The sequence below is a fragment of the Canis lupus genome, chromosome 13, assembly GCF_011100685.1.
Source record: "Canis lupus familiaris isolate Mischka breed German Shepherd chromosome 13, alternate assembly UU_Cfam_GSD_1.0, whole genome shotgun sequence".
Taxonomy (NCBI): domain Eukaryota; kingdom Metazoa; phylum Chordata; class Mammalia; order Carnivora; family Canidae; genus Canis; species Canis lupus.
The window spans coordinates 28,493,555-28,519,857 of record NC_049234.1 but is presented as its reverse complement, the minus strand read 5'-3'; the positions used below and the strand labels follow the sequence as shown (position 1 = coordinate 28,519,857).

Below are 26,303 nucleotides of genomic sequence, written 5' to 3'. Positions count from 1 at the left end.
GGAAAATAAACCATTTCTATTCCTTCTGTATAGTAGTACTTTGTTGAGTACTGATGAATATATCAATTAGAAGCAATAATTTTAATGTGTTGGTAAAATATAGTTCCTTTTGGTATATATTTTGCTTTGATATATATATAAAGGTATTGTAATGAAGTTGTGTGACTTCATCTTACTCTCATTTGTAATACATTTATACATAAAAAAGAAAAAAAAGGTAAATCCTACTGGAGGAGGACCTTTATCAGAGATATGCACCAAAGCAGTTAGATGACACCAGGACAACTAAGCAAGAAGAATCCTAAGCAAGCTCTACATCCAGTGCAGAGCCCGAGGTTGGGCTCAATCTCACGTCCTTGAGACCAAGACCTGAACCAAAATCAAGAGTCAGTCGCTTAACTGACTGAGCCACCCTCACACCCTTCTGCTGACACTCTTGTATCTCAAAATATCTAGTATGCTTTTGGTACATATAGCTGTTTAATTTAAAAAAATTTGTAGTTTGATGAAGTAGACATAAGACCACACCTTCCATAAAAAACAGTGCAATAGAAAGATGCTCTGCCTGTAGTGCTAACTAGTTTTCTAATCCTAGGAAAGTCACTTGACCTATGGGGACTCAGCATCTTTTCCTAAACCAAGAAAGGAACATTCCACTGCCCAACTATGGATATTATGAAGACTGATGGGTCATGTATGTGAAATGCTTTGGAGAGCACTATGCAAATGACATTTCATTTGCATTAACTCATTTCAAGGCAGACAGAAATGAGCAAAACACACTAGAGAAAGAGTTTGATGGGCTAGGAAAGGGAGAAACTAATTCCAGCTGGGAGCATTGAAGATATGTGCCTAAAGACTGAACAAGCCAGGAAGGAGTTGTTTCATAGAAAGAAGGCCAAGGCCAGAGGTACAGAGAGCCGTGTCCTTGCATGGCAAGCTCCCACCTCGGAAACTTACTTCTGATCTTCTCTTTCTTTTCCCTGGAGCTTGGAAGAGATATGATCTCAGGGGATAGGCTTAAAATCACTGCAACCACTTGGAACACTTTGTAACCCTGAGCGAGAGAACACATAGATGCAAAGCAGGAGATGAGGGAGTTTTTGAGATGAACGGGCTTTTCACAAAATGTCTTTATTTTTTATTTTTGTTCCTTTTTTGGAGGAGAGGTTCTTTTCCAAACTGAACCAAATTAGTTTCTAGTCCACTTGGGGAAACTAACAGTTGTGTCTTCTACTCTGTGTTTAGCACAGATTTCACACCAGTGTTTTTCAAACGTCAGTGTGAATAAGAATACCTTGACGAGCTTATTTAAGGGAAAAAGAAAAAAGAAAAAAAAAAAAAAAGGACTCCCAGGCTGTATCTCCAGGGCTGTTGATGCAGAGCTTACCTGAAAATGGACCACGGTTCTTCATTTTGACACATAACCAGGTACTCCAGGTGTAGACAGTTCCTTCTCACCATGGACAAGACCAAAGATTAGTCCATGTCAAAGCCAAGAGCATAGTATTTAGCCTTCAAAGCATTTCCAACATTGCTTAGACTCCCTTCTAAGATCAGTAGCTTTGAGATATCCAAAGAGAGAGAGAGAGCTGAAATCCATGTTGGAATTTACCAGATTGCTTTATTTTATTCTTTGCATTTTCTTTTTTTCTAAATATTTTATTTATTTATTTATTTATTTATTTATTTATTTATTCATGAGAAACACAGAGAGAGAGAGGGGAGCAGAGACACTGGCAGAGGTAGAAGCAGGCTCCATGCAGGGAGCCCGACACAGGACTCGATCCCAGGACTCCAGGATGACACCCCAGGCCAAAGGCAGGAGCCAAACCGCTGAGCCACCCAGGGATTCCCACTTTGCCGTTTCTTCCATTCAGAAGCAAAAGTTTCAAAAATCAGGCCCTCACCTTGCAGATGCTGCTTTCCCAGAGCCACCTGTATCACCCTGCCATAGTCAACCCAATCCACTGTGTTCTTTGAAATCCCTGTAGATGGCAAGCCCTTGGGCCACATTTTCCTTTGAACTGTTTGCAGACAAAGTTCCGAAGACAGCAGAAAATTTTCATCCTCTGTGCACTGGGGAGAAAGGATTTGATTATAAATGTGCTTCTTTGACAGGATTGTTCTGGGATTTCTGTGCCAGGATGTTGACTTCACACTCCATAATGGCAGTGACAGCAAGTCCATCTAAGGGGAGAAATATGATGATGAGAATTTCATCCTCAAGCACAGGGGTCTTAGCCTCTCATCTGTGGCAAATGCTAGACCCAATACAAATGGTTCCCAGTTTTTCATCTGCACTGCCAAGTCTGAGTGGTTGAATGGTCAGCAGGTGGTCTTTGGCAAGGCAAATGAGGACATGAATATCGTGGAAGCCAAGGAGTGCTCTGAATCCAGGAATGGGAAGACCAGTGAGAAGGTCACTAATGATGACTATGGACAAATCTAACAAATTTTACTTGTGTTTTATCTTAACTACTGGACCATTCCTTCTATAGCTCAGGAGAACACCCCTTCACCCCCATCTGCTAGAAATATCCTCTAATCTTTGTGCTCTCACTGCAGCTCTCTGTGTCCCACATTTTTCTTACTCCCCTCCAAGTCTACCTAGATTACCATTAAGTTTATGATGGTGGGCAGCCCGGGTGGCTCAGTGGTTTAGCACCACCTTTGGCCCAGGGCATGATCCTGGGGACCTGGGATTGAGTCCCACATTGGGCTCCCTGCATGGAGCCTCCTTCTCCCTCTGCCTGTGTCTCTGCCTCTCTCTCTCTCTCTCTCTCTCATGAATAAATAAATAAATAAAATCTTTTAAAAAATTAAAAAATGAACTCACTTAAGACCTGGCCACTGTACCACCCAGTCCAAGAAGCAGTGCAACAATGGTTTGTAGAAAACAGGTTGGGGACACAGTTTTGTTTCAATACTGAGCCAAATGCAGTATGCAACAGTCCCTTTCTCAATCCTCCACAAGAAGAAAGGAAGAAACAACCAAGAACTAAACAAATAAAATGAAAAATCACCTCCCTTTTATATTTGGGTGATCAAAAATGTTTGAAAGTCCATGGAACACTCATAGAAATGATAATTACCTTCTGCTTTCCTGGGGTAAGCATGGGGACATTTGGATTGTAATGGTCTCATCAGAATTGTTAAACTGCAGCATAAGCAATAAAAGTTCTCTGAACATCTGGGCTCTGTTTATCCTTTAAAAGGTTTGTGAGCAAAAAAAAAAAAAAAAAGAAAGAAAGAAAAAAGGTTTGTGAGCATCAGATAAAGAAGATGTTAGGATATTTTTATTTCAGGCCTTAGGGTGGTAACAGTGGTCCCATAATGAAGTTACATCAAATCTGAATTTCCGGAAGTCACCCATGAAAACTACTCTCAAAGCAGCTAACAGCCAGAAGTCAGAGATGTGTTCAACTGAATCATGTCTTTCCAGGAAAAACTAATTTCACAGTCCTACAGTTCTCCTTACTCCAGTTCTCCTTATGGAGAGAACACCGATATCAAAGAACATTTCCCCAGGGCCAAGAAGTGTGTTGGGAACTTTACAAATGTCACATGATTTCAATTGCCCTACAGACCTGGGGGGTGGGGCTGCCATGACTACTTCTATTTTATAAATGAGAGAACCAAGACTCAAACAAGTTACATAACTCACTTAATACATACACAAAGTAAATAGTAAAATAATCCATAATTGCCTGATTCATGCCCAAATTACAAAATTTCACCTCATGATCATCTGCTGGTAAGTCTATATAATCCCACCCCCCTCAATCTGAGTAGACAGTGCTTTTTCTCCCCCTACCCCATTGTAGCATGTGTGTAACTAACAAGAGCCATAGTCTGGAAGATTTTATAATTTAGGATTCATTTAATTGTTCCTACCAGTAGGCTGTAAGTTGGAGAGAAGAAACCACATCTGATGATATAACTTTTGGCATCAGACATAACAAGTACATATTCTGGTTCCATTATTTACTACCTATGCTTACCAGACACAAGTTTTTGTCTGTTGTTGTTTTACTTTTTTTTTTTTTTTCTAAGTAGGCTTCATGCCCAGCATGGAGCCCAAAGCAGGGCTTGAACTCACGACCCTGAAATCAAGGCCTTAACTGTTTGAGCCACCCAGACCCATCTGTTTTACATTTTTGAGCCAAAATTGTCTCATCTGTGAAATGGGAATAATAATTCTGTCTCCAAAATCACCATATGGTTTAAGTGAAAATATGTGAAATGCATCTAGAATATACCTGTTGGTTAGCACATGCTCCACGAATAGTTTCCTATCCACTTTCCTTACTGCCATAGTGCTGGGAGCATACACGTATTTAGTAGACCTTGTTGTCCTACAAATGCACTCATGTGGGGGAACTGAAGGGACCCAGTAAATGACATTCTTCTAAACCAAATGAAATACAAGACAAAGAAATGAAGCTCATGGAGGCCAAAACACCATGATTAGTGATAAGAAGGTGATATTGGACAATTCAGCTTATATGTTTAGGGCAGGTGGGCTTAGACTGAACTAAGAATGAACCCCAAGATCAAGTACATTTACTTACTCTTCCACAGGCAAAAGTGCAGAGCCTGAGGCTTGCCAGGATGAAGCTACAGTACAGTCCCTACAAGATAGAAGGAAGGGGCTGGCCCATTTGTGCCCAGTTTCTTTTCCTAGCCCACTGACCAGGCAACTCTTCCCTCCTCACTAGTGGACAAGCAAAAAGTCGACCATCATCTAGAAATATCCAGGAAAAGGCTTTCTCATAGGGACCATGAGTGCAGAGAAGTCTGCAGCCCAACAGCCTGAATGACAACATCCTTCTATTGCCCCCATGTCTCTGAGCAACAGTCTGGACTCCTGGTAACTGGACTCCAGCCCACCCTCTTTCACCAACCTTCTCAGTTGGGAAAATTTCAGGAGCTAATGCAAGAACTCAAACTACCCTTGTAAGGCCTGACTCTGACTTTGTGATTCAGTCACTTGGCTCACCTTCCGTCCTCCTAACCAAGACCTCACCTCATGTCTGATTCTGAATAATTGACACCCTACTGTAACAGCTTTTTTATAACAGCTCCAATCGTCCCAAGATGGGGGCCATGCTTGCTGATGTGAAACCTTCCTAATGCTAATGTTCCCCCAAATAAGCGTCGTTAAAGCTGGAAGGCATGCTTTCTAGAGAAATAAAGCAAAGCCCAAAGAGTAGAGGGATTTACATGATCAGAGAGCTGTGTGCTGGAAGTCAGGCTTTCTGGCACCCAGGTCAATGTTCTTTTGAATCACCGAGTGAGACGTAAATAGGAGACAAGATTGAGCCTCATTCCCACCATTTGTGCAGCCTGAGAATGGAATTCCATCAAATCTTGGGAGATGTCAGCAGATATGAATACTGACCAAGGAAGAACCTTCTTAATAAAAAAGAGTCCTTGAGTCTAGGACTGCTGAGGACACTGAAAAACACTATAGTCTAATAGAAGAAATCTGGTGCTCGCTCATTCATTCACACATTGAATAAATATTTATTGTGTGTCTTACATGCCAGACACTTATGTAAATACTGCTCATGTAACAAAGATGAAGCCAGACAAAAAACCCTGCCCTCGTGAAATCTGCATCCTTTCAGGGAAAGATAGTATACAAAAACAAGTACAATATGCTGCAATATAGTAATAGGCAGGGAATTATAAATACTGAGTACTAGGGTCAGGAGTGGCTAATTTATTTATTATTTAATTTTAGTTCAGGTATACTTAGCACACAGTGTTATATTAGTTTCAGGGGTAGAGTATAGTGATTCAACATTTCCATGCATCCCCCGGTGCTCATCATGACAAATGCACTCCTTAATCCTCATCAAGTATTTCAAGGGGTGGCTATTTTGAATAGACTAATCAGGAAACGGCTTGGTGACAGGTTGACATTTGGACAGAGACATCAAAGTGTTGATGGAACAAACCCTGTAGATTCCAGGGAGAGGAGGGTTCTAGGAAAAAGCAGTAACAAGAGCAAAGGCTTGGAGGCAACTGTGCTTGATGTGCTTCAGAAACAAGAAGAAAGCTAGTGCATCTGCAAGAGTGACAGAAGACTAAGTTAGCAGGGCTTCAAATTATATACCTAACTCGGAGTGGGAGGAGACGGAGTCAAGATAGGAGGATCACAGGCTTCACACCAAGCAGGGGGGCGGCAAAAGCAAAGGTGCTAGTTGTGCTCTCCAAAAAGTCCTGAACAGGAATTAAGAGACTCTGTGACCATGTAGTTTTATAATCTTGGGAAGATTGTTCTTCCTCTCTGAATTTCAGCTTCCTCTTTAAAACAGGCAAACATAAGGGTGTTTGGATGGTTCAGTCCATTGGGCACCTGACTCTTGATTTCAGCTCAAATTATGATCTCAGAATTGTGAGAACTAGCCCCTACTTGGGATTCTCTGTCTCTCTCAATCTCTCTGCCCCTCTTCCCCTCCATAAACAAACAAACAATTATTCAAGAACATCTCCAAGTTCATCTCAAATTCTGAACTTCTAAAACTTGAGACCTTTACTATTCCAGCTAAGACAAAAGGGAAAACAAGGCCAGGAAGGGACCAAACATTAGGGAAATCATCCCCAAATGTTTTGCAGTTTCTTAGAAATAGATAAGTAGAATTAAAGCTCTGAAAACAAATTAAGACCCATCCCTCCACCCCCAGCTCCAAACACTACCTAAAGGACCTCAGAAAAATTAAAAACAGTATGTCTTCCCCTTGGATTTATTTTTAATTTCTGAATGCAAATATTTGAAAGGAGAGGTTAAAAATACAGTAACAGTCTATAAATCAAAACCCTTGTCTTCAACAGGATGTGGGAGAACAAGTAATGTTGGTATACTCTGATGACTGGGATGAGACAGGTAGATAAATAGATTGATAGATGAGTACATACCTGTACAGACAGTCCCTGACTTAGGACGTTTCCACTTAGGATTTTCAACTTTATGATGGTGCAAAAGAGACATCTATTCAGTAGAAGCCACACTTTCAAAATATGAGTTTGGATCTTTTCCTAGGCTGGCGATAGGCAGTACAGTCCTCTCTCAATCAGCCAGTGATCATAAATATAAACAACTGATATACTTAAAACCATTCTGTTGGTCACTTTCGTACAGGATTCAGGAAATTATAAGAGCTAGCAAACACCTTATTGTCAAATAGGCTTTATGTTAAATGATCTCTCCCAACTGTAGGCTAACCTAAATATTCTGAGCATACTTAAGTTAGGCTATGATGTTTGGTAGGCTAGGTGTATTACATGCATTTTGGATTTACGGTATTTTTATTGGGACATAACCACATCATAAGTCCGGGAAAATATGTAGTTATAGAGAGAATGTGTGTTATGTGTAAAATTTTGCTACCCCAATTTACCCCATATTTGTGCTGATTCCATTAACATCCAGCTCAGCTGTTAAAGAGACTAATGATCTGTGCAGATGGTTCTACTATTGCTCTCACTGTAACCTATTGAATGGACATTCTCACTTTGATACCAGACACCATCCATGTTTACTTAGCTCTTACAGTTGAGCTTTCATATCTCACTAGATAAGGTCACGTACCTGTACATTAGAAGAATACATACATACATGCACCTACGCCTTTCTACTATTCCAATACTTGACTATGAGAAAGTCAAGTTCATCTGCTGGGAAATCCCTGCAGTACAAAGCCCATGGGTAACTGTAGAGTTAAAACCCCTACTGGCTGAAATAGAAGACAGTAGTTAGTATTTCTTGAGAACATCTCAAGTGTTAGGTACTCGGTTCTATGTTGTCACCTTTAAATCTTATAAATGAATGAATGGTCTTTCTGGTGAAAGAAGGGCTTTCCAGTTCATAAGCACAAGTAAAAAACGCACATCTGCAAAGACTAAATGAAATAAAATAGTAAAGTGCTTGGCACATAAAAGGACCCCAATAAATACTAGTTTCCCTAAAGCAAGCATTCTTTTTTATAGCCACTTAGCCATTTAATCTTGTTTTGTCATTAGGGTCTTTGCCAAAATTTTCTCCAGGAGCTATTTCATACATTCCAAGCCATCCTTCAATAACACAGACAACTGGTGTTCTCAACCTGGGGCACTGCTCTTCCAATTCCAGAAACATCCCACTATAGTCAGAAAGTTTGGGTTAGTGGAGGACGGCAGGGCCATTAATTAGCACTGAAAGGGAAAATTCTAGGTGGAATTACTTGAGCTTCAGTTGCTATCTGTATGGCCAACTCCCAAATCCTTTCTTCAGTCCAGACTTCCATTCCACATTCTAGGAAAGCAAATACCAACTACTCCTTCACATTTATGCTTGAGAGCCCACAAGTCCTTCACATGGATGATGTCCAAAATACAGCCATCACATCCACCACCACCACATTCAACTGAACCATATCCCAACAATCCTATATATCCCACCTGCTAGATGACACATTCATTCTCCTGGTTGTCTCAGTTACAAGCTCACAGTCTGAGTAAGGCACTAGAAATCAAAAACTTCTAGTTGCTTCCACCCTCAATTTCAAATCCATTTGTTCAACAAATATCTATTGTTGTGTTGTGTGTTGTGTTTGTTGTATGTTGTGTTTCAGGAATCATGCTAGATGTCACTGGTAGAGGCAAGGAAAATAGTTATTTCATGGATATTCTGAGTTGAGGCTAAAGATAAAGAATGGGCTGCTCATGCTTTGGGAACCTCAGAGGACACAATTGAATAGTTCAAAGAACTGAATTGGGAAGGGGTGGGGGAGAATGAAATATTTCACCAACCAGCAAGGGGATAGGAGCTCAGGGTATGATGGAGAAGACAGGCTTGGACTTCTCCAGGGGCAAAGGTGAGCAGGAGAATGAGTTCTGAATGTCTCATGGAAGACAGTGTCCAGCCTTCCCCCTGCTCTGAGACCTAGATATCTAGTCTAGAAGCTTCACAAGAGGAGCAAGGCAGCGTCCTACCAGGCTACTCTCTCAGGTAACTCTCTGGGGCAACTATCATCAAATCTGCCTCCTGCAACTTCCAAATCTCTCCATTTTTCTCCATAACAACTATTCTACTCCAGATCATATCAGCACTTGTCTATGATGGGGTTCAGGACAGGCTGCCTCCAAATATGCCACTTTGGCATATTGATTATTTTGAGTTAAAGTTACTTAAGAAACAGCCAGTACGAGAAGGACACACTGACCCTCCTTTGTCCTCCTGAAAGCAGGAAATGAATTTCTCATGTGAAAAGTGAGTTCTTTGTATCAGGAGAGAGAGAAAAAGAGAGAGAGGGGGAGAGAGAGTTAGAGAGAGAGAGAGATCCTTCCAGAGACAGGAAGTTTAGGGCCAAATAAGCTATGTAAGCAAACCTTGTTACTTCTTCACTAATTTGCAACTCCAAGCCCAAACTTCTTTGTCTTGTCAATTCTTCATAAATGTATTGTTTCTCTAGAAGGTATAAAAGCTTCCTGTTTTGGTCACTTCTTTGAATCTCAGGTTTCTGTGGGCTCTTGTCAGTATATTTGTACTCCAGTTACTCTTATGGGACTGGGCTTTTACACATGTGTCTCCTTGAGATCTTTACTATTCCTTTGTTTTATTCACTTTTACTCATCCTTGTCAAGTATCCACTGTGACACCATTTCTTCCAAAAAGCATCTCTTGTGGGTGACATGCTCTGTGTTTCCCTTGTCATAACAGTTGTCATTCTGTATTCTAATTGCCTACCACCCCTTTTTAACCTACTATTATGTTGCGAGAAACTTAACATTCTTGATGCCTAAAAATATGTCTTATTCACTATTACATCACTGATCTGTAACACATGACCTTGTGACATCAGTGGTGCTCAATAGCTATTTGTTATATTTGTTCAACAAATGATGAGATGAGGCTATCACTGGTGGTCATAAAGGTGGTATTGGAAATTATACTAATATGGAAATTATATAAATCTTGTTTTAATTCCAGCTTCTTTATTCATAACCTGAAGCATTTGGTTACGTGCTAAGCCATAGTTTCCTTGCCTAAAACAAGGACACAGCATTATGTACTGAATAGGGTCATCATAAAGATTTAATGAGATTATACATATTAGGTATCTTGCAAATAATTATTGTTCAAAATCAAGCAGAGATCTTTTAGATTTCATGCTATCTTTTTCTAAGATCTTTCCACATTTATTTTCCTCTTAAAGATTGCTCTTGCTTGCTTTTTATTACAGCCAGATTTTCCCCCAAATACTCATTTGAACCAGAGTCCTGGGAGATGAAAAATTGGTTGTAGGTGTGATTTACTCTGGCATAGAGTTCTGATTCTAAATAAAGTGAGGTTAACTTTCTCTTGCCTGTTGAAATAATTGTCACTGAGATTTCGGTCTCCCTCCCCAAACTCAAGCTACTTTGTTCCTCTAAGTTTTAAGAAACTGCATCTTGATCCAGGGAGATGCCAGTGGCATCAATGTCATATTAGGAGGCTTAGGACACTGATATATGACACATGAAGTCAGGCAGACTCTGCTAGATTGATGAGGAGGAAACTTCTTCTTAACACTGAGGGCACTTGGTCTGGCAGTCCCTCAGGGCTGGTTTCAAGGGCACCATAAAGACAGGGCAGAGTCAACCAGACAAATGGTTTTGGACAGAAAGGACAGTCCTTCTCTAGTATAGATGAAACAAGCACAGCGTGTGGAATCAGAACCACAGAGTTGATGGAGGAAGGCAGAGCAGTGGGTTCTGAATCATCCTAAAGATTTGACATTTATGAGAGCCATGAGCCATTTTTAATAAGAACGATATAAACCCTGAAGAAGCCATGGGAAGTACAGATTGGTGGATAGTATCTAGAGACAGATGGGCAACATGATGTTGATATAAGGCAACAAATGACTGAGTTTGGTAGAGAGAGAGGGAATGGAAAGCAAGGTTGGGTACGAGAGAAAGAAGACAAAGAAAGAATCAATAGAGTCTGAAAACTGATTAGAGGTTGAGTTTAGAGAAATGAAGCCTCCCCAACTAGGAGAAAGATAGAACCAGCAAAGAAGAAAGATCAAATTCGTAAGACTCATCTGTACTTGTCACTACTCTAGGAAGATGCTGTGAGGTTGACAACCAAAGGAGAGGAGGTGCTTCCAGTCTCCCCTGGGTGGCCGTGGAGTTCCATGGGACAGTGTCCACACAGTGTCACAACATTTGATCAATCTGCTCTAAAATTCAGTCCAGCCTTTGGTTTCACCCCCTGTAGAGGCAAGAGGCTGATGAGATAAGCTCTGCACTTCCTCATAGTTTCTCCTTGCTCAGACCTATCCAGCCTGTTTATTGGTAAAGGATAAACTGAGTCATGATCATGATGGCACATGACCCTGGGCAGCATAGGGCATGTCTGTTTCTCAGGATCTTGACTTTATTTATGTGTATTGAAATCTCACAGAGTTGGGGGGGTTGGGTAGGGAAGGGAGTCAGAAAAAAGAAAAGCGGAAATTCTAAAAAACTAAAAGGTGACATCCATTGCACTCCCTGCAGCAATGGGTCTATTTTTACATCCGCCACATGGGGCAGAAGGCTTATGTTGTCATTTCAAACACCGCTTCATCTTGACCAAAGCAGGATTATATGTGACAGCACTGAAATCAGAACATCTCTCCAGGCAGCAGGGCAGGAGGACTTCTAATTGCTCTGGGTATCCAAAGTTACAACAACCATCCCAGCTTGTCCCAGCTGCCTGGGAAAGACAGATCATTAGTCCCCTAGACAGAAGACACTAAGGTTTCAAAGAAATGAATAAAACACCCAACAAAACAATGCCCTCATTGTGATATGGTCTGCTCATGTTATAAAGGGGCTCTGGTCAGCCTTTGCAAATACTAGAATGATCTCTATATTTTGGCAAGTGTCAATAGAAACTAGGATCTAAGAGAGACAAAGAGAAATGTATAAGACCAATATCTTGGGGCACAGAAAAAGGATCCTAAAAATAACAATTGCTGCTTTGTGTACATTTCCTTTATTTCTCTATCTTAAGAGCCTGGTCCCATGTCTAGGACATTAATAAATTTTGGCAGGCTGAATAGGTTAATAAAGTAATAATACTCAATGTTATTCCCCTACCTGGAATGTCCTCCTCCTATGTTTCTTTAACTAGAAAATTCCTATTCATATTTTTGTCATATCACAAATCACTTATCACTTCCTGAGAGAAATCCTTTCTGTCAACCAAGACAGGAAGTATCTCTCTCCATCATTACTTTTAACACAGTGTTGGTTTCCTGGAGGCGCCAGCAAGTGAATTGTATTTTATCAGTTTTCTTATCTGTCTCTGAGTAATGTAAAGTTAGAAACCATTTCTTATTCTCTCTCTCCCCCTCTCTCTCAATCATCTGGTATAACTTAGCACATAGTAGGTTCATGATACCGTTGGGTTGACAAACTGCTCTGAGAGACATCAGAGAGAAAGTCCTGTCAGGGATGAATAACAGATAGACTACAGGGACAAGGGAGAGAGAAGGGTCAATGATAAATAATCCCCGACAATGATTGCTTCTGCCTTCCAACACATTTTTTCCCCTGACATCAGTAAGTGATCCACGCATTCCTTACAAACCCAATATAATCTGTCAGCCATGATTTCCTGCAGAAAGGGTTTCTGCCACGAAGTTGCAAATAAAAGATAAAAATGTGAATGATGTCTTCTGTATGGTCGTTGCCTTTTTTATAACTTCCCCAATTGTTTCTAAAGCCCAAGTTTGTGGGTGGTCTTCTGGAGGAGACCAGCTTTCCTGTCATGAGTGGAATACCCTCCCCAAAGAGAATCATTCTGTGCAGCCAATTACATCCTATTCTAGGCTTCCCTGTTTCCTCCTACATCACCATATATTTCTTGAGGTTCTGTGCTGTCTTTAGATAGATCACCACTCCCCTTCCATAAAGCAAGTGAATTAAGAGGCATATTTGCTCGGCACTTTTCCCTAAGAGAAGCCAATCACACGCATGGTCTCGCTTTGTCTTTTCCAGGGAATGACCCCAAACTCTGTCTGGATCTTCACATCGGTGTATTCCACACTATCTTCACCCACGGGTACATAAAAATCCACACATCAAAATCTAACAAAATCTCCTTCCTATACCCTGCAAAATCAGCTTCCCATGTGGAATCTCTTGTCCTGAGGTATGATGCCAGCAATCCCAGGCTCAAACCCAGAGGCATCTAGTGTCAGAGTGGAGCCTTCTAACAGATTTCCTTGTCACTAGTCCCTTGCACATTGCCTCCAGAATTGTAGTCATGAAGTTCCATTTCTTTTAGTATAAATTCCAACCTATTCAGTTTGGCCTTCAAAGCTCTCCAAAATTGACTCTTAGTTACCACTCTAGGTTATTTCCTTAAAAAAATCCCCCAAGTGAGAATGAGGAAAATTAACAAGGCAGGAAACAACAAATGTTGGAGAGGATGCGGAGAAAAGGGAACCCTCATACACTGTTGGTGGGAATGTGAACTGGTGCAGCCACTCTGGAAAACTGTGTGGAGGTTCCTCAAACAGTTAAAAATATACCTGCCCTACGACCCAGCAATTGCACTGTTGGGGATTTACCCCAAAGATACAAATGCAATGAAACGCCGGGACACCTGCACCCCGATGTTTATAGCAGCAATGGCCACGATAGCCAAACTGTGGAAGGAGCCTCGGTGTCCATCGAAAGATGAATGGATAAAGAAGATGTGGTTTATGTATACAATGGAATATTACTCAGCTATTAGAAATGACAAATACCCACCATTTGCTTCAACGTGGATGGAACTGGAGGGTATTATGCTGAGTGAAGTAAGTCAGTCGGAGAAGGACAAACATTATATGTTCTCATCATTTGGGGAATATAAATAACAGTGAAAGGGAATATAAGGGAAGGGAGAAGAAATGTGTGGGAAATATCAGAAAGGGAGACAGAACGTAAAGACTGCTAACTCTGGGAAACGAACTAGGGGTGGTAGAAGGGGAGGAGGGCGGGGGGTGGGAGTGAATGGGTGACGGGCACTGGGGGTTATTCTGTATGTTAGTAAATTGAACACCAATAAAAAATAAATTAAAAAAAAAATCCCCCAAGAGCATTCTACTGAGCCACCATTTCCTATTCCTGGGTCACTGTTCATCTGGATAGAAAGTTCAGAAAGTAGCCAAGTAAGGGCATCCTGGTATCTAAAGATGAAAGTGGGATCATAAAATGAAGAAAGAGGGCAGCCCGGGTGGCTCAGTGGTTTAGCGCCGCCTTCAGCCCAGGGTGTGATCCTGGGGATCCAGGATCAAGTCCCACGTCGGGCTCCCTGTATGGAGCCTGCTTCTTCCTCTGCCTGTGTCTCTGTCTCTCTCTCTCTCTCTCTCTGTGTCTCTCATGAATAAATAAATAAAACATTTTTTAAAAATAAAATAAATAAAATGAAGAAAGAGTAGCATGTCGTAAGATGAAAAGACATGAAGGAGACACGTTGCTCCATCTGGGTGAATTAATGGCTACTCTTTCAGTTAACGATTGATAGAGATCTAACTCAAACCAGCATGAGCCATAAAAGGAAAAAATTAGCTCATATCACTTAAAACTCCGGGGATATATATGGCTCCATGTTTGGTTGAATATAAGTGTACAGATAAGGTCCTTTGGCTTCTTTCACTCTCTGTCAATAGGTTCTGCTTGTCTCTGGTTCTCCCGGGCAGGTTGTCTCCTTGTGTGAGCAGGCTCTAAGTTCCCATGCTACCAGCTCAGCAACTCTAGAGATAAGTGCCTCTTTCATAGTAGTTGCTTCAAATGTCTGGATTGTTTTTTCAATGAAATGCCTAAGGCCCTATCCCCGTCCCTTAATTAATCACTGTGGCCATGGAGAAGAAATATTAGAAAATCAGGGCACTGTAAGAAGGGGAAAATGCTAGACAACAGGAAGTAAACAATAAGAGGATCTAGAAGATTCAGGACACGGTGCATGTTGGAGGCCTGGGTCTTGGGGTTTGAGGATGGTTCTGATTGCTTATAGATCCCATGCTTGGTCTGCCTCTTAAACTTTCATACATGTGAAAAGGGTCATGGGTGATGGTAAATCAGAGAAATACATCTGCCCCATCTTGATATATGGAGCACACACATACACACACAAATCTGCTTCTGAGTGGAACTACATCCTACTTAGATCAATCATTCAGAGGAAAATCTATGCACTGGCCCACTGTCTGGGGCTACCAATAAACACCTGATCCTAGTCTAAGTGGGAGAATATGAGAGTGAGACATGATTATGGAGGAACAGCCTCAGAGAACTTTCAAAGGTGAAAATCTATCCAGGTTGTTAAAGTGAACCCACCAATTTACTGCATGCGACTTGCTTACCTTTCAACAAATAGAGCTTACGTTAGGGAGTACTTCTCACTCCAGCACCTTCCGTCTGAGTATAACCCTTCACTGACCACAATCTAAAGCCTTCCCTACTCTGTGCTGGGGACTGGGATCAAGGGGCCCTCTGATCCCCCCATCCTCAATTTAAGCCCTATGTTAAACACATTCCAACACGTTTCTTCATGACTCAGGTCAAATCCCTCTCTCTCCCATAAACGCTCCAAATACCTTTATTTTAAGTTCTTTCTCTCTCCCCCACACTCCATAGCATATTGTTTATTCTCCTCTGATAGCACTTATCACAGTCTGAGTTTGAATTAATGTTATTTATATATGTGTCTGTCTTTGCTGATAGACTGTGAGCTCTCAACAGGCCTGGAATAGCTTTTATTCATCTCTGTATCCCCCACAGTGTCAAGTGCAGCTCTTTGCACTGAGCAGATCCCCAACAAATGTTTGCCAGGTTGCTCAAACCACTCATATTAGCCCCTGGCACAATGTTTTTCAAAGGCCTCACATTAACCATAGCACTGCCTCTAATTTTTTTAAAAATCTACTTTCCCTTTCAGAACTAAAAATCTTATGCCTCCTGTTGGGATTGGAGGGATCTGAAAAATAACTCTCTTTCTCTCCACTCATGTTCTGAACCAGTTAAAACATTAAACAAGTAGCAAAACAGGTAGGGATTTAAAGCAGCTTTATTGCTGATAAAAACTGAATTAGGAAGTGGCTAAGGTAGATGCTTCCTAATTCTAAACACAGACCAACCACATATCCTTTTGAAATGCATAACAGGACAGGAACAGAGTAACCATTTGTGTGTGTTGTGGACATGAGGCTCCCAGGAGGGAGGCTGAGTTATGTATGCATGTTCTTTCTTCTGCATTCAACAAGCCATTCATCTTCCTATAAGAAGTGACAGAAGAGTAAAAACACGCCTTGAGTGTCACTGCCATGAAAAGTCTCTTCCAATGCCAGAAAACATCAGGAGCAGGGAGTATGTCTTCAACAAACACCTTCATCAGTTTGTTCGCTAAATTACAAAGTAAATAACTATTCATCACCTATTTAGTCCCAGGTACCATGCAGAACTTGAAATACAGTGGTGAACAGGGCAGGCACAATTCCAGTGTCCAAGAGCTTTAGAACGTAGAGCTGTGAGACCTGATGGCAAACATAGCCATCACTAGGGAGCTGTGGAAGCAGCCAGACTGAGAGGCCCAAGGAAGCCTCCTACAGAAGTGACATATCGGCTGGGACTTGATGAATGAAGGGTTTTAGATAGGTGAAGAAAACAGGAAGAGTGGAGACATGGGGAGGAGGAAAGGAAAAATAGAGGAAGGAGTTCCACAGGGAACAGTATATGCAAAGAACCTGAGGCTCTTTGTTTATGTGGTCATGATGGACTCTATTCCATAGAAAAATCACATGCCAAAAAAAATCCTCAATGTCCTGGCTATTTTACCTCCGACTTCCAACTCCCCCAAATATTTTAAAACTACAGAGACTAATGATGTACTTAGTACTGGACTTTCATCTGCTTCCCTCACTCTACATCATGCTAAAATAAAAAGCTGATTGTCGAGGTACCAAGAGCTATGGTGATTGGAAATAAACAGGGGTTAAGTGACAGACAGACAGTGACTTGAGAGAGAGAGTATGGCTGAAAGAGAGAGCCAGGGAGAAAAACAGAAAATCATGAGGACTGGAGGCGGGAGTATCAGCCCCAAAATAATTCTTAAGGGAAAGAGATAATTTCAACTTGTAGACATCCTTCATAAATCCAGCCAAATTCAAACAAAACCCACTTGGAGGTTTTGGCAGTATTTTTATTCTTGCTCTGATAAAAAAAAAAAAAAGTCTACGTTATCAAAATCTTAATTATCAGAAATATCTAAACATGAGACGGCAGAAAGACTAAAAAAGGCCCTGTTCTATTTTGCATTCCACAAGCTCTAGTTACACTGACCCCAATAGCAGTAATTAGTTGGCCCCATATATGGCACCACGGTTTGGGAACCCAACTGCCCAAATTCATCAATAATACGTAGATAACAGCTGTGACGTTTCAAAGGCAATAGCTCAGGCAACACAGAGGGAAAAAGTGAACTCCTCTCACCCCGCCCCCTCATTTGCATCTTCTATTAACACTGCAGTATATCAAAGCTAGAAGAAGACTCAGGGACCATCTTGTCCTACCTCTTCAAAGTACGTCTGAGAGAATTCAAGCCCAGGGAATTAACATGATCGCCCCAGCACCCCAGAGCATGCCAGTGGCAGGGCTATGTTTAGCATCCACACCTCTGCTCCTAGGTTAGTGTTTTTATATTCAACTGGGTTTCAGTCAGCACATTGAAAGCCCCTCCAAACCAGGCAATACCTAAAGATAACCGTGTTAGCTGCACCATGGATTAAAGGTGCACTGGAAGACAAGTAGTCAAATGAGCTCAGTAACATTCCTCTGAAATGAATTTAGCTCCTAAAACTGAACACTTTCCTCGCAGGGGGGTGGAATCTGCTCCGTTAAGGTAACAACTTGGTAAGAAACAGGTCAGAATTCTTCCCTAAGGGAAAGGCATGCAGATCCCAAAAGGAAAGCCAGAGCAAGATAAGCCATTCATGCCAAACTCCTCCCAAATTCATCAATCAGATAGGTCAGCCCTCTTCTTGATTGGGGTGGAGATGGGGAGTGATGACAGGTGGGGCAAGAGGCCAAGAATATTATTCTAATAGGGATCCTTTCATAGAAAACAAAAGTCCAGGATGAAGAAATTATCTCCTCCAATATTTCAAAGTATTTTTTTTCCAAAATCTTATCTCATAGAGCTTAAATAATATCCCAGGATCCCCAAGCTATAGCCAATCTCTTGTTAGAGAAGACCAGCAATCTACCAAGAAATTCTTGCCTCCTTCTTCATGAAGCCACTTCTTCAATACTAATCATTATATCTAAGGGTATCCTACAGGTAAGCTGTAAACACCTGGCTTCTGGTATCGTTTAGACAGCCCTAGAATATGTTAGACAGGTAGTACTTAAAATTTTTTTTAAGGTAGTACTTAAATTAACTCCAAGACCATGTTGTACCTAAAACTGAAAAATTCATCTACTATTCTACCAAATGATGTCCAGTCTCCTTGTCTACAAGAGCTCATCCCAGGTCCTGCAGGACAATCAGATAGCAACCTAAATGATCCTCCTCTACAACAAGAAACCAATGTTCAAAGGTCAAGTATCCTTGCAGGTTAAAGTACAAAAAAATTAATTCCTAAAAAAAAGTATTTGCCATTTTAAGATAAAATTCAAGGTTAAAAATGTTTTAAGTAAAATCCAAATATACAGAAATACTTCCTAATTACTTATTCTTCACAATCTCTCATAGGATTCTTGATGCCTAGAGAAGGGAAGAATTCCCTTGGCATCTATAATTCAGACTCTTTTATTGTTAATGAGTGTATTTCTGTCAGAGTCTCAAAACTCATATGAGTCCAATCCCAAATATCTCATAAGCACTACTTTATAAGGAATCCAAAGACTTAATAAGGATGAAAATATTATTTTGGCACCTGTAATACACCCATAAAATTTAGAAAACATAAATCTCTAGTCTCTAAGTCACTTAATTTTATTTTGCTTATTTAATTGCCCCGGGAGATAGCAGAGACTCTAAGACGCATGAGCGGCAGGTTCACTGTCAGGCTGGTCAGTCTATGTAACCTGCCCAGAGTCTATGACCTTGAACTCAAATGCATTTAGGAGAAATCTCCCATCAAGCGTTAATGGCATATTTTCCATTACAAGGAGGAGGGAGAGATTAAAAATCCCACCCATCCGTACAAGCCCACCTTCTTAAAGGGCTGCATTTATGAAACTCCTGCCTTCTACCTAAGTATAGTAATACCCACTGGTAGAAGCTCCTCTTAATTCAGAACCTCTTCAGATGCTCTTGATTCACTTGACCACATTGAACTCAAAGTTTTGGCACCTCAGATGGAACTGATATCTCAGCCTCTACATTGTCTTCGTGAGCAAGAGTTTTCATTTCTCAGGCAGTGGTTCAGTTCTTGCTCCTTGCTACATAACACCTTAGGTCTTAAGAAATCTGCATCGTCGGTTTCTCCTCATCCAAGCATTTGATTCAGTTCAATAATCACCCTCAACATAGTTCAGAACCATGGCTGCTGCAGATGCTTCAGAAATGTTTGTTCCAGCGACCTAGTGAGGACCACTACCCCTGCTGTGGGACCCTCAAGCCACACTTAGCTCAACCTGAAAGATCTTGGTCTTGAGGAACATTTCTCTCTGCCATGTCCCCTTATAGCAGTAAACTTTGCCTCTGGTGTTTCTGATGCTTTTTTTTCTCTCTGTTTCTGCCAAGTCTCATGTGAATACATAATTGAGTAACTACTTAATCGGCTCATAGCCTGGCCTCTTCCCTTCTCCAAAGGTGATGTACTACTACTTATTGGAATTGAATTCCTTTCTTCTTTCCTTTGAATTTTTTTCTCTGCTTTCTGACCAAGATATGTATTCATTGAGCACCACCCTTTAAATGTTTTACAGTTTTCCACTGTATAACAAATTAATAATTTCTGGGTCTGTGGAAAGCTTCTAACACAATAAATCTTGTCTGTTATCGTTTCCTGAATTAAGTCATCCCACCCAGGGGATAGTATCCCAATCATCCTATATCTCGCCCAGACTGGATTTAATCTATCATTATTTAATCTATCATTATTCTGCTTAGATTCCTTTTAGTATATGCTGTGGTATGGATTCATAAACAGTCCCCAGATGGACACTTGGCTGGCTCAGGCGATGGAGCATATGACCCTTGATCTCAGGGTTATGAGTTTGAGCCCCACATTGAGTATAGAGATTGCTTAAAAAAATAAATAAACCTTTAAAGAAAAAAAAAACAGCCCCCAGATATCCCACTCTAATCCCTAGGACTATGAATATGATATCACACTGGTGATTAATGTTGCACTACACGGCAAAGGCTTTCTGAAGATATAATTAAAGTTACTCATCAGTTGACATTGAGTTAATCAAAATAAAGATTATCTGTACTATCATGTGATTAATATAATCACTTAAATGCAGGGAGTTAGCTCTGGATGGTAGCCTTAGAATCCTAAATTGAGAAGTATACCAAACATATTTCCTAGTGATTTAGACAGCTGCCAGTCTACCTGTACCATCCATAACACCATGAAATTGGTCAAGAAGTTCTTTTGAGTATATCCTATTGATTGTCTAAGTTTTTTGGATCATTTATGTGTCTCTCCTAGTCTTCAGGGGATGTTTCCTGGTGTCAAGTCTTTACATGGCTGCCTTCAGTGATTCCCGGCATGCTGGCAAATTCATTCCAGGCTGCCTTCTGAGATCTCACCTCTTTCCCTCTGTTAGATTTCTTTGTACACCTGTCACATTTTCTGATCTAATAACACCTAAAATGGCTTCTTTTCTAATGCCCTCTTTTAGAGCAATTACACCTAGATGCAGCTACTTTTACCTTTTATATCTGTTTATCATAGCCCTTAATATCTCATTTCCCTTTCATTTCTGCCTGAATGTTCCTCCAAGATGTTAACATTTTTCCTAAGGAGCCATCTCTCTGCTTTAACACAGTCTTCCTGCCCTTGGTTTTTGTTCTTCCACTGCTCTCATCAAAATGTTAAAACTAAAGCACTCTAGTTAAGACATTCCATTTCCTCCTTGGTCTCATAAATAAAATTATTTCTAGATGCCAAATATTCCAGGCACAGGCAGTCTTTTTAACTGCCTTCCTAAGCTTCAGATTTGTGCTAGTTCCCTCTAAGAGGAGATCTTATTTTTCTTCATAATAAGGCTCTCCTTTCATTTTACCAACTTACTAATAAAGCCTATCACTATTCCATGCATAAAGCCACAGTTTTGATCTTGAGAAACTAAAGCTCTGGTCAGAACCTCAAAATGAACAAACTTGAGACCACATAGTGGAGAGTAACCCTTGAGAACCTGTTGATAAGCTCATGTTTACAAGAGATTAGGACTCTGGGTTCCTCCTTTTGGTCTCCCCACAGCAGAGAATTTGGGGCAGCAGGTTTAGTGCTGCTACCTAAGCCTGGCAGTAACATTTTAAAGTGAAAGCTTTATTCATTAGGGTCTATAATCTGTGTAGAACATAACTGTTTTTGCAGTTTAAAGTGACCATTTACAGACCTGACACTTGGCTGAGGACCTCAGAAAAAGCAGAAATTATGCGCCATTTATCAAGATCAAAAGGTTCTGGTATCTGTTTCAGCCTTGTCTGAGATCCTACTGCAAGTCCTATCTGTGTAGTTTAAGGTCCAGTTACAGTAATCCAAAATGAAGATCTAAATGGCCAGACTCTGAAGTATGTTCTTGATTATAAAATAACAGCCACTCATTGGTAGAAAAAAACTCCAGAAGGTCAGTTGCAAGCTTAAAACTAAAAACATCCCCCTATAGTACAACACGAGTCAATGCAAACTAGTCAGAAAACCAACTGGTACCATGATCCAGAGCTTTGGGCCCAAAGCCATGTCCCTGGTGAACAAACCCTCTATCTCAATGCCTTTTATTTTGCCCCCAAATACCATTTCTTATTTATGGTTCAAGAGCATCTTCTTTTACAAATGACAAGACCATTTGTTAGTCAATAAATAACATCTCACTGTTTTCTAATCATGCAGTCCAATGAGACATGAACTCAGGATTGGAGAAACAGAGACCAAGATGGTAGCTTCATTATTGGTAAAAGGTATATTTATTGACATGGTTTCCATGTATTGCCAGTGGGCTTGCTAACATCTTCTACACTGAACTTACCCCAAAACACTATTTCCCCTTTTGACGTATGAAGGCTGTCCCACTCAAACTGGTGCATAATGGAAAGCATGGACCAGATACTTCCTCTTTACTGGCAGGAATATGTCCCCAGAAAGGGCCAGGATGAACTACGAATGACCAATTCACCAATCAATTAAATGATTCTTTTTTCCTGAGGATGGAGATGGAGAAAGAGGTCAGGTCGTTACTCTATATGAAGCACTTTCTACTTGAAAACAAAGCCAAGGAAGATTTGCCTCCAAACAGAATCATATCAGTTTAGAGTGTTTCTAAAGAAATTAAGAAATGATATTGATAGAGCTGTACTTATTATTGAATGTTTGCTTTCAAAATTCAGAGGTATGAGAAATAAGAAACCATCTAGCCATTATTCATTCATTCACTCAAGCAAGACTTACTGAAAGCCAACAATATAGAGGGCATTGAACAATTTTCTCTTTTTCAGGTGAGGAAACACAGAAGTCTAGAGAGATAAAGCACTGTAATGTCACCCAATACATTAGGGATATAACTTTGACCCATTCTTCCAAGCATCATGAAAGGAACAGACTAAAATGTGTGGTATTGAAAAGTCACTTCAGAAGTACTGCCCTCAGGGCAAGCCATCTCTACAGGGCTATTGACAATAGCTGTGACCCAGAAGGAAGAAGTCAGAGGAGTAAGGGAAGGGGTGGAAACTATGTCATGTGAGAAGTGGAAGGAAGGAAGCTGTGGTGGAAACATTCTTCCTCTGGTGTCAGATGACCTGTTTTAAAGACACAGATTCAGTCATATGGAGTTGCAGACTGGACAGGTCCCCTGATCTTCCTGAACCTTCATTCTCTTCTCCATAAATTGGAGATGACAATAGCATTGCTGTCATTGTCATAGAACTGCAGTGAGAACTATATGTGATAATGGACCAGGATGATTCATGTAAAGCTGATGTAAATAGTCATTTATTTTTATTAAAATATAGTAGAGCTAAGAGTATTTAACAAAGGCAAAATGAGACTGTGCTGAGGGGTATTTAAGGTACTGTCTCTTATGACAAAAAAGAAGAAGAAAGAAGAAGAAGAAGAAGCAGCTCCCTAGCCATCTGTTTCTTAGACCACTTAGATTCTAAGTCCTCCATCTTTCTCTGTACCACATTACAAATCCATACATTCTAGAACACAACACACCTGAGAGGGCAGATCAAGGAGATAGATCATGAGCTGGAATCAAACTTGAGTCTGCCTGGCTAGTTCAAAACATAGCTAACTTCCCACCCCTGGGGCAATGTCAAAGTGGTTGGAAGGTATGGGCTCCTTGAATTTGCACAAGGCTCTGCCCCTAGGAGCCATGTGGCACAGGCAAGATAGTTAATTATTCTGTGTCTCCTTATCCTCATTTGTAAAATGGAAATAATCATAGGCCGACTTTTTTTAGCTCATTATGTGAGAATACGTGAGATACTACATGGGAGGTGCTTGAGAAAGCATGGCATAAATACCACAATTATTACTGAACACTTTGTTAGTAGAGAAATTGAACCAGGTGACATTCCTTTTCCCTTCCAACCTTCAGATCCTAAGTACACTTTTCTTTTTCCCTACCCTATGTATATTATCAGGCAAAGTCCTCCTGGAAGCATCTTGGAGCTCAGCCAAGTGTCTCGATCAACACTGATTTTGATCATAGAAAAAAGGATTTTGGAAAAGAACATCAAAATGCTAGCTAGGTACAAAAACTGATTTTTAAAAATAGGCACACTAAAGCCAGTACTGAGAATCTGCTGGTCTATTTCATATATTTAGGGATTATTCTACTTCTTCTTTTAAATCGATCAAACATTTATTGCACCGTCGAAATAGTTCTGGGTGCCAGAAAGTCCATCCCGAAGCATGCCAGACTGCCTGCTATCACATCTTGATGGTGGAGATAAACCTCACTTGGGGTGTGAGGAGAGGATGAGTCTTGACATGAAGTTTTGAGGGAGGGATAAAAATGAGAGAGGTGATCTCTTTTCCAAGTACCATGGGGATTGGGTAAAGTGATGAGAAAAATCAGTGTTTCCCCTGAGCCTCGCACTACTCAATATTAACATATTCAACTTAATTAGCAGTAACTTCCTCTTTAAGCTGCTAAGTATTTTTATGATTAAAGACAATAATCACAGCAATGGAGAGATCAGTGTGGCCACTCTTACAGAACATTGATGAAAAGGTACATCCTTTTGGAAGGTAACAAGGTTATATATATGAACCTCCCGGAACATATTTTGCCCCTCTGAATCCCATTTCTAAACATATAATTAAGCATGTGATGAAATATCAGGGTGTACAATCAAAACAGCCTTGTATGTGATAGCCAAAGTATGTGACAATGGGAAAAGAAATGTTCAGAAATGCAGGACCAGTGAAATAAGTGAAGGCATATCAATAAGATGGACTAACAAGTAGTTATTAAATGGATGATCTAGGAAAAAATAATGATACAAGAAATCATTATGACCACTGTTCGGTGAAATGAGTAGGTTATTAAGGAGTGTGACCTGCATAACCATGATGGTGTACACTCATTTACACAGGAAAAAATACAAGTCTAGAAGGATGGATGCACAGCTAAAAGAACACAGTGGTCATTAGGGAAAAGTGGGATTCAGACAGTTACGTCCTTTCTCATGCATACATGTGCCGTCCAAATTATTTCCAATAAGTCTCACAAGTACCACTCCTCAATAAGCAAAAACATTGACAATCAATTTTTGTAAAGGCTGATCAACAGCTACATTTTATGGACAAAGAGGGGACATGGTGGATTTGCAGGACAAGATAGACATGCCTTGTCCCCCAGCAGCCTACAAGAGCTGACTGAGCCCTCCGCTCATGGTAACTACCTCCTGTTCCTTGTGTGATGGAAGGAAACAGGGTTCTGAAGTTGGAGACAGTTACAAGAAGCCCCAAATCACTTCTGCCACTTGCTGACCATGTGATCTTAATCCCACTAAGCTTTAATTTCCTTCTTTGTAAAATGAAGATCGATAGCTCAAAGCTTTGCTATGAGGACTCACTGGGAAGGTAAATTTGGAAGCAACTGGGCAGGACCTGCTGCTCATGGTTGGACTGCAATCCAGGTGAATGGGTTTACTTCGCTCACCCATCTGAAAAATGTGTTGAGGTGACATTAAAGGGGGTGAGGCTGGAAATGCAAATGCGTGCCAGAGGATGTGGTAAGCAGGCATCTGCAGAAGGCTAGTTCTCCAGCGGTACCTGCTCAAGCCTCTGCTCCCTGCCACCATTATAGGACGCCAGGCAGCAGCACCCAATAGCATTCCAGGGAGGCTGCTACCTCTGCAGGAGGCAAAGGGTGAGGCGGGGAGGCTGTCCCTGTGCCTACTGGCTCCAGAAAGACACCACGTAGTGTCTGCTCCAGGGACCAAGAGGCTCCTGGTGCAATTCTGTCTTCCAAATCTCCTGAGAGCACAACCACCCTGGCAGAAACTAGATTTAGCCGAACCCCACTTAAAACGGAGTTTGGGAAATGTAATTTATAGATGACCAAATTTACGAAAAATAAATAAATAAATAAGTATACTGGGGAAGGTTGGAGAGAGGTTGAGTGCCAATCTGCCATATCCACCAGTACCTCCCATAGCCCCTGTCATGAGAGGTGACCTTGCCCTGAAGCCCGTTTTTAGAGAATCCTGCATATCACAAATGCACATAAAAAGGAAATTTATTAAAGTGCATGTGTGCACTCTTGTCTCTTGGGATCTGATACCCAGCAACTGCACAGCACAACCCATAAACCCAAACACTAGTTCTCGTGTCTAACACTGCTCAGGCCTCACGGGAACATTTCTCTTACCATATATTCTTGAAATGAAAGATGCCAAGTGCAAATGCCATGAAGATTTGTGAACGGAGGTGGTCGCAACTTTGCACAGAGGACCCCAGGGGTGAAAATGCTTCAGGAAGGCAAAAGATAAAGCAAGTAGCTCAGTTTTTCCCTTCATGAACGCAACAGTCCTTGGTTATAATCAGGCATCAATTTCCCAGGAATGCCAAACAATCGTTTTGGGGGACTCTCTTTGTATTCCAATGTAT

The 26,303-nt window shown here is 40.9% G+C and overlaps 1 long non-coding RNA gene across 1 annotated transcript; it reads right to left on the bottom strand.

The window, feature by feature from the left end:
• Positions 1-1,744: 1,744 nt before the first annotated feature.
• On the bottom strand, positions 1,745-22,373 carry LOC119865419. The gene is made up of 3 exons (XR_005368727.1): positions 22,213-22,373; positions 3,096-3,209; positions 1,745-2,190 (listed from the first exon to the last, which is right to left on the bottom strand). It is a non-coding gene; the product is annotated as an uncharacterized LOC119865419 (long non-coding RNA).
• Between the last annotated feature and the right edge of the window lie 3,930 nt (positions 22,374-26,303).